We start from the raw sequence: 9551 nt of genomic DNA, 5'->3' as shown, positions 1-9551 counted from the left end.
AGCCTCGGCCTTGGAACAGCACCCTTGGCAGCTGCACCCCATCGGGGAGGTGGCTCGGCGCCTGGCGGGGGCCCGCGGAGGCTGACTCACTCACAGGTCAGGCCCGGCCGGCAGCCTCCCGGCCCTGTTCCCGCTTATCTCCCGGAGATTAGCGGCCCGGCTCATGGCCGTGTTCTGTCCGCGCCAGGAGGCCTGCAGGTCACAGGCTGGTCCCTTCACTCGGCCGCCGCTTATCTCCGCTGGTCCTGGGACACCCGCCTCTCAATTAGGCTCCACGGCCACTTCTCTCGGGAGGAAATGCTCAGGACGGGCGGGCGGATGGACGGAGGGCCGTTTACACTGCCAGACCCTGGCCCTGACCCCTGAGCCTGACCCCTCGGCCACTCACCACACAATTAGGCGCCGCTTTCCAGTTCCCTTATAAAGAGGAAAATGTTATTTTTACCGAAAGTATCTCCACGGGTCCCCATGCATTCTATTTTTCCCAGCTAATGGGGCGATGGTGGCGTTTGTGGGACGGATGTGGCTTTATCGAGTGTTCAGGCTGACACTCCTCTCAAACCCCAGCTTGGCGGCGTCCTGGGAGACGGGGTAATCCGGGCGTGGTGGCCGGTCCTGGCGCATTCCTCCGCTTCCTCGAGGAGACCAGCCCCGCCCCGTGGTTTCGACCTCACCGGACGTTCATTGAAACATGGCCTGTTGTGTGCAGGTTTTCAGTTGACTAAGTTGGCATCAAAGGCCAAAGAAAAATATTTTGTACCCTGGCCCTGAAAGGTCCTGAGAGATGTGGGCTTCTAGATGAATGTTATACGCGGTGAATTATAAATACATGAACTGTATGTATTAACACATGAATTTTACATATAAAATATATGTTATATGTAACTATTAAAAGTTATATATATAAAATAGATGCATTTTCTATAGAAAGTAGATGAGTTACATATAATATATGGATTTTATTATAAAACATGTGAATTTATTTTTGCTGCAGTTAAATTCCATTGATTGGGTGTCTGTGCTGTTAGCCTGTGGAACAATCAGCGCAGACACTGTGTCTCTCCCCCGAGAAGCTGACCGTGTCGTTAGAGGGACGGCCGCACGGCGGGTGGCCTCGGTCAGGCTGCTGCAATGGGCTCAGCCGGGCTCGGGGGCAGGAAGACCTGGGCTCGGGCCCATCCCACCTGTGCCCCCTCAGGAGGACTTGACCTTCTGGGACCTCGTGTCTTTGTCTCTGACGTTGGGAAAAGCACCCCGAACGCCTCTCCGGTTGTCATAAGGATCAAATGACACAAAGCCCCAGAGCGTGTGGCCCGTGCGTGGGAACGGCTCCTGTTCCCTTCATTATTTTAAATGATGAAAAGTTTGGTGTAAAAGGAGGGTGGGAGTTACGGAAGGTGGGCCTTCCCGGAGGAAATCCGACAGGAGCGTAAGCTGAGCGTCGAGGGACAGCTGGTCGACCTCGCGCGTCTGCCCCGATTTTACGCCTGTCGTCCCGGCTTCCAGGCCTTCCCGCCTGGCGGAGGGAGCCGCGGCGTTAGTTTTCTGTATCTATTACAGAGGAGGGTCAGTTGTTTCCATCATAAAACCCATGCTTCATGGGGCTAAAGCCTGGAATTCACAATGACATGGGGCTTAAGCTCCACTTAACACTCTTGATTTAAAGCCTCCTCCGAGCAGGGGGTTCCCGAGTCCACGCGGCTATAATAGGCTGCGAGCTCTTTGCTGCAAGTTCCCTTTGAGCGTAAATTCTGTGCTGCCTTCTCAGTGACAAATGGCTTTAAACAAAGGGTCATAAAAGTGGACACTTTTACCGTAAAGAGCAGATCATCGGCCGCACTCGCCTTCTCTGCGGGGGATGATGGGTGTCTTGGGAAGTTTCGTTTCCGTGCATTTTCAGTGACGACTTTCCCAGGGGGTGGCTTTAGGGAAGGGCAGTTTAGGGAGAGGAAGGGGAAACACTTTCAGAGGCTACACTCTTAGCCTCTAGAGACACAGGTTTAATTCATCTATGTTTTATGTGGAATCTTAAAGATAAAAGACATGACTAGAACGTCAGCAAACGTTTTGTCGTTTGGCTTGAGCATCAAAGACGGACCACGATAATGTGCGTCTGTTGGCAGACGGACCCAAAGCATCTCCCTGAAGAAGAACAAGATCGCGGTCCCACAGGAAGTATCTGATGGCCGGCATCAGCGAGGAATTTTAATTTTTTGTTAAAAAAAAAATAATTGCTCTGATTTCATCTTTGGAGCTAAATGGAGACATGAAAATGCTCAGAGAAGATGCCAGAGAAGGTGGAGCACCTGCCGGCAACGCCCTCTGAGCAAACCCCTCTGTGTGGCATCAGGTGGAGGTGAGGGGACGGGAGGGGAGACGGGACTGCACCCTCACTGACCTGCAGGGGGACAGGCCTGACGGACGCAGCACTAGGGAGACTCCTCCCCACTCTGGCCACACAGGGCGTCTCCCGCGGCCTCTCAGGCTTCATTTCCCAGGGGCCGAGGAGCAGATCGTTGACCTTGGGCTAAATTCATAGTTAGACTAAGAGTCTAAGAAAAGCCATCCAGCCCGGCCGGCATGGCTCAGCGGTTGAGCATCCACCCAGGAACTAAGAGCTGGCTGGTTCGATTCCCGGTCTGGGCACATGCCCGGGTCGTGGGCTCGATCCCCAGTGGGGTGTGCAGGAGGCAGCCAATTGGTGATGTTCTTCCCTCTCATCAATGTTTCTATCTCTCCCTCTCCCTTCCTCTCTCTAAAAATCAATAAAAACATAAGGAAGGAAAGCAAGAGAGGAAGGAAGGAGGGAGGGAGGGGGGGAGGGAGGGAAGGAAGGAAGGAAGGAAGGAAGGAAGGAAGGAAGGAAGGAAGGAAGGAAGGAAGGAAAAAGCTATCCAAAGGCTGGTGAGAAAGGTCAGTGTCCTGAGGGGTGACCTGCTTCCTGGGACTCAGCTGGTGACCAGGGACCCAGCTGCTCACGGACCGAGTGACTGTGTCCGGCTGGTAGAGGCGTAGCTGCTGGGGGGTCCTGGTCACTCCTGAGACCGAGTGAAAAGAATGACGAGGACGTTGGGCAGCTCCCTCCAGGCTCCAGAGGGGGAGCCTGGGTGCCCAGCCCTGAACCTGGCCCAGCCCAGGACCTGCTGTGCCTGGAGGGGCAGACAGTGTGTAAGTTCCGGAGCCTTGGCCTCGAGGGGCCTGCAGCTTCTGCCTTTTTCCTCTAAGAATGTTCCAGTCGCTGCATAAGGACACCTGGGCCAGCTTCCCGGACGTCGAGAGATGGTGTGGAGAGAAGGCCCCGCTGAGAGCCCACCCTCAGACGGCGGGCACGGCGGCTCCTGGGTTCAGTGGCGGACCTGATAGAGACCACGTGGCCACAGAGCCTGAGCTACTGGCTGTCTCTCTCTTCAAAAAGCACAAGATTGCCTACCCAGGTGCTAGGCCACTCGGTGCTGGGGGTTTGGAGAGGCAGCAACAAACAACACATCCAGTGGGTAGACCAGTCGGTGTCTGGAGGAGCAGAAGCAACGGGCATTGGTCCCCGTGACTGTGGAGGCCGACAGGTCCCGGCTCTCAGTCATCGGGTGGGGACTCCGGAGACATGGGTGCAGCACCCATCAGGGTCTGGAGGCCCGAGAACCAGGAGGGGGGGTGGGAATGGAGGTTCCCATCCAAACACCAGCCGTCCCGAAACCCGGGCTGCGCCTGTGTTTCCGTTCAAGTCTGGGGGCCAGAGAAGACGGGCGACCCGGCAGGCGTTGCTTCTTCCTCTTGGGAGCGTCACCGTTGGTTCTAGTCAGGCCTTGAAGGGATTGGGGGAGACCCGCCCATGGCAGGGGGTGGTGTGCGGGGGGACCATCTGCTGGACTCAGTCCGTCAGTTCCAATGTCATTCTCACCCGGACACGCCCTCCCAGACTCACCCAGGATGAGGTTTGACCAAATAGTTGTGGCCCGGCCAGGTTGCCACAAGTTTAACCATCACAGTTGGCCTAAGAGCCATGCATTGCAATAGCCGAAACCTAACAGTGGTGACGTTGGCTGTGGACTGGGAGGTGGACAGGGGTGGGTGGGGCACGTGGATGAGGGCCGGAAAGAAGGGAGGGAACCGTTGTCAGGCGCGGAGAAAGGGCAGCCCGGAGAGCAGTGGTGCATGGAGTCCACAGTCCACGTTGTCACCAGGGCCACGTGAAGACAACATGACCACTGCTTCGTAGGCCCGTGAGGAATCTCCACCCAGAACGTGGGAGGTGCCCATTGGCGTCTCCTGCTGCGTAGGACCCTGCACCTGCAGACAGCGCCGAGCGGAAGAGCTGTCTCGTTCCCAGGCAGGAGTTAGAGGAGGCCCGGGAGGCCCGGGACTGGCTGCGTTAGGACAAGACCAGCCCGTTTCTCTTCCTTCCAGATGAGGGCGAGTTCCCCCCAGAACCTCCCGGGGCGACGTTAGAGACAGTTAACCTGGAAAACCCTGGTTGGCCCGGAGCCGAGGAGGGAAGGGCCTTGGCTGTGACAACGGTCCCTGTGTAGACTCAGAGGAGGTGGCCATTGTTTCCGAGCGCGGCTGCGGTAACGCTGGCTTCTAGAAAATTCTAACAGCCTGACAGCTGAACAAAGTCTCTCATTGAGGAAGCCGTGATGAATGTCCCTGTCACTGCATTTTAGCAGAATGAGGGCACATGGGAGCCACGGGTGCCCAGCCAGCCACGGGGAGGGGGTGTGGGGAGGGGATGCGGGGAGGGGGGGTGGGGAGGGGATGCGGGGGCTCACGTGTTCACTGGCGTCTGCCCACGGCTAGAACTTATGTGAGTCATTGTGGTTTGTGTCTCTGTTTCTGTGTGTGAGAGGGGAGCTTCGTCCCCGACCCAGGGCTGTTCCCGGTGTTCAAGGGCCGATGGTAACTTGAGGATGAAATGCCTTTGTTGTGGTTGTGAATCCTCACCGAGGATATTTTCCCATTGATTTTTAGAGAGAGTGGAAGGGGGGGAGGGAGGGAGGGAGGGAGAAACATCAACGTGAGAGAAACACGTCGATGGGCTGCCTTCCGCATGTGTTCCGACCAGGGCTGGGGATTGGACCTACAACCCAGATACGTCCCTGGGCCTGGAATCCAGCTCACGACCCTTCGGTGGGTAGGCCGCCACTCTAACCACTGAGCTCACTGATCAGGGTAGCGGGTTATTTCCAAGACCAAGTGCTTCTTCCTCCTTTCCTCTCATTTCCTGGGGCTGCCAGAGGGCCCTACACGGCCAGCCGCTCTCATTCCCGTGAGCCCTTTAAGTAGAGACACGGAGACCCCGGCTCTGACCCTAGGAGGCAGAGGCCGAGGCAGGACCTGGGCCTGCGTCCCTCTGGCCCCACGGCTCTGGGCTCCCCTGTCCCCTGGACGCCGGCACTTGCAGCAGCTCCCCCGCCTCCTGGACGTGCAGGCCTGGACACCTGGCCTTTCCCGCCTCAATCGTCCTCCAGGGGACGGGACACGCCCTCTGAGGGGCACAGGGAGGCCTCCCTGGCCCGGTCACCTCGGAGGAGATCAGCCGAGGCCGGGGTGCGTGCTGCTGGAGAAACTCGATTCCTCGTCTCGGCCGCGCGCCCACCCTTGGCCCTTATCACAGCACCGGGCGGAGACACAGGTCCCGGGGAGACTGGCGGCTCCTCTGGGACACGGCGGTGGCTCATCTCGGGGTGAATCAGACCCCAGCTGGGCGCAGCCCGAGGCCTCTGCCTAGTCAGTCTCCCTCGCCTGCGGGGAAAGCTGGTCCCCGTCCCACTGGGCTCTGGTCCTCGCCCGGCATCCTGCCAGAGGAGCCAACTGTGCTGGGGGAGGGGGGGCGCCCCAGGCTGCATGTGCCCGGCTCAGGGCCTGTCTCCCAGGGCTGGAGGAAGGCTGTTTGTTCCCCGTGGGAGCAGCCAGAGACCCGAAGCCAGACTCCATGCTGAGCCCACTCTGCAGAAAATGACCTTTGCCCCCTTCCGTCTGTCTGTCTGTCTCTTTGACGCCTTTACCTGGGAAATGTCTTGGCTGAGTAGGAAAAGGAAGAGTACGTTTGGGGGAAAATGTTAAAATTACATTTTTTAAATTAAAGATGTTAAATGAGCCCTGGCTGGGTGCTCAGTGGGCTGTGGCATTGTCCTGGACACCAACAGGTTGGGGGTTCGATCCCCGGTCAGGGCATGTGCAGGAGGCAACCAATCGATGTTTCTCACATCAATGTTTCTCTCTCTTCCTCCCTTCATGTCTGTGAGGTCAATAAAAAAGCTAAATTAAATCATAAACATGCACCAAGTGTGTGTGTGTGTGTGTGTGTGTGTGTGTGTGTGTGACAGAGAGAGAGAGAGAGAGAATGTTCTAGAACAGCAGCATGAAGAGGCAGAGAGAGTGGGACCTGAGCCAGAGTCGCCCGTATGCCGTGGGTCCTGGCTTTGCCACTTCTATGCACTCTGATGCTCAGTTTTACTCTCCTCGGACCCGGGGAAATGACAAAAATTATTCTGGATTCAAAAATGCTTGGCAGACGGCTGCCACGTGCCGGGAACGTGCGGGAACTGACCGCACACGGGACTCGGTGCAGCTCGCCACCCGCTTTGCAGGTGCAGGTCTGAAAAGCGTGTTTTGGGGTTTTGGGGGGCAGCCGACTGGACCTCCTGGGTGGGGTGTCTCCGCTGTGCTCCACCCGCCCCAGGCTCCTTAGTGAGGGGACAGGCCGTACCCCACCCACTCACCCACCCACTCATCCATTCATTCAATAGACATCTGTCCGTGCCCACAACAGACCAAGGCTGTCCAGGGTGTGAGCCGGCAGATAAGGGCCTGCTCTTCGCAGCTCCTCGCGCTTGGAAAGGAGAGAGACTATAAACCAGCAGGCAGTCGTGTCTGACGTGCGGTGGGAAACAGAGCAGGGCGTGTGTGGAGGAAAACGAGGGCCCCTCCTCAGGGGGGCGGCCGCCTTCAGACCAGTGTTAGTAAACACAGCTGGGGCCCCGACTTCAGGAGCAGGTGTGCCTGCGACCACGAGGTTTCTCTACACCAGTAACCACTCCAGGCGGCTGCTGGCCACCCGGGCGTCCTGTTCCCCGTGATGGATGCGTCTTCATCTTCGAAAGCAGATCAGAGGGTGAGCGTGAGGCGGCCGCGGCAGAGCAGAGGCTGCTTTTGTGCCCACAGGAGCTCCAAGAAGCAAGGAGCACAGGCCTCAGCCACGTTGGGGGGCGGGGGGGGGGGGGGGCGGGGGGGGGGGCGGGGCGCCCAGCCTGCAGCGTGTCAGGCCCGGGAAATAGTTGGGTCTGGCCCTGCCACGCCATCGGGGTGAGTTATGAATTGTTAGACCCGGTAGAGCTGACTTTTAAGTTGATCACTTTGGCCCTCAAAGGATGTTATAAGGATCCGCATGGCCCTTGGCAGGAAAAAGGGTGAAAAGGTTCCCCACCCCTGTTTTTTCTCAAAGGATTAGCCCCCGTGTGTGTGTGTGTGTGTGTGAGAGAGAGAGAGAGAGAGAGAGAGAGAGAGAGAGAGAGAGAGATCGATCTCCAATCAGCAGAAGTTGCTGTGGCCAGAACTCATGGCCGAGTTTCAGTACCCCTCCCCCCCCCCCCCTTCACATCATTTCACTGTCTTTGGCTTATCATCCTCCCCCTTATCTCTGTCCTGGCAGCTAGCAGAGGACACAGGCAGCAGGGCTCCCCGTTCCCCACAGCGGCGCCTCATGTCCCCGCAGTGGCTCCCCATGTCCCCGCCCCCTGCTGACCATGCACAGGGCATCTCCACGCTGGACGGGGCCTGAGAAACCAGGTTGCTCAGCCATTTTCTCTGATGTTTGTGCATTTAATTATTCCATCACTTGCTGGGTTTGGAGCCACCAAACCCTTTGTTGAGACAACATTTCACGAAGAATTCTAACGTGTAAAACTGATGCAAGCAGGTTAGTGGCTGGAGTCCCTCCTCTGACCCCTCCCTGGGCAGCCTCCCGGGCGCCCTCCCTGTGTCCGGGGCTGAGTTTGGAGCGTGGCCATTCCTTCCACCCGCTCCTGTCCAGAGAAGCTGGGGGAGCTGGAGGTGGGGCCCCTTGTGCCTGACGAGGTAGAAATAGGTGATGAGCCCAGCCGGCGTGGCTCCAGGGTTGAGCGTCTAGGACCAGGAGGTCAGGGTTCGATTCCAGTCAGGGCACATGCCCGGGTGGCGGGCTCGGTCCCTGACATCCCCAGTCGGGAGGATGCAGGAGGCAGCCGACCCATGATTCTCTCTCATCACGGATGTTTCTCCGGCTCCCTCTCCCTTCCTCTCTGAATCAATAAAAACATTTTTTAAGAAAATAGGTGATGGATTCAGTCAGTGCAACTAGAACAAAACCCAGGGTGGAACCAGGAAATGGCTGCTGGGGGTGGAGCCTGGCAGGCTCAGGCTCCCTCAGGGCCCGGGAGCGGGATCATTTGGGTTAGAGGGAAGCGTGTCCGCTGCCAAGGAGCCGCCTGTGGGGCGCACACGCGTGCCGGGACAGCGTGCGAGCGTGCTGACAGCTCGGTGATACACGCCTCCCCAGGTGCTCGGCTGCACGCTGTGCGGCTTGATGTTTTTATTTAACTGGAAGCACTCGATCTGGTGCCTGTGAGGCCGGGAGGACAGGCCTGCGCCAGCCCAGCCCACGGCCACGGCCCCGGCCGCCCTTCCCACAGCCATGGCTCCCCTTCCCACGGCGGGAGCCAGCATCCCTCTCACGCTCACCCCGAGGCGCTCTGGGCCTCCTCCGGGCCCAGCAGCCGCTTGGAAAGGGTTTGGTTCCACATGTCCCTGGGGGGGAGAGGGGGCGTTGCACGGGCTGGGAGGCGCATGACAGAGGCGACAGGCGGGCGGACGGGCTGTGTGCCCCGGGGGGAGTGTCTTAGCCTCTCTGGGCCTCAGTTTTTCCTTTGTGAAATGAGATGGACAGCAATGGCGTGTGCCTGGCGGGGCCACGGGAGGAATGCAGGAGGCCCACCCTCTGCGGCGCCTGGGCTTGTGGCCGGAGCATCCTCAGTGCGTCTCCGGCAGATGCTGTTTCCCTCACTGCTCAGGCCTGGTGCCTCCGCCTCTCACCAGAGGAGGCCAGGTCCCCCGCCTTCACCGCACGGAGGGCGTCCTCGGATCTACGGGGAGAGTTCACGGGAAACTTCTCCTGGTGGCGACGGAGCAGAGGCCAGATGCCCTCTCCGCACGTCACCTGCTCCTCGTCCTTTCTCTCTCGTGCTGGCCTCCGGCGGGGACGGGCGAGCTCTGTGTCCAGGACGAAGGAAAAAGAGATGGAGTCTTGACTCGGGAATGTGAGGACCTTGCCCGGGCCACGCGGCCGGGACGGAAGCATCCGGAACAGGCCCTCGCTCCGGTTTCGTTTGCCTGTGCTTTGCTGTTTCACTTCTGTGGACTCGGGAGACGCAGGCACCGGGGAGGACATGGTTGCGGCGTGCGGCCGAGAGGCCAAAGCCGATGTGGGCGACGTGGGGCATTCCACGCAGATGGGCAGCGGGAGCCCCTGCGAGGCCTTCGGGGCGAGGCCTGGCCGTGGAGGAGGAGGGGCAGGTGGC

The sequence above is a fragment of the Myotis yumanensis genome, unplaced genomic scaffold (assembly GCF_028538775.1).
Source record: "Myotis yumanensis isolate MYYU_CA2020_CCGP unplaced genomic scaffold, mMyoYum1.0.hap1 SCAF_101, whole genome shotgun sequence".
NCBI lineage: Eukaryota > Metazoa > Chordata > Mammalia > Chiroptera > Vespertilionidae > Myotis > Myotis yumanensis.
This window is presented reverse-complemented; position numbering follows the sequence as displayed.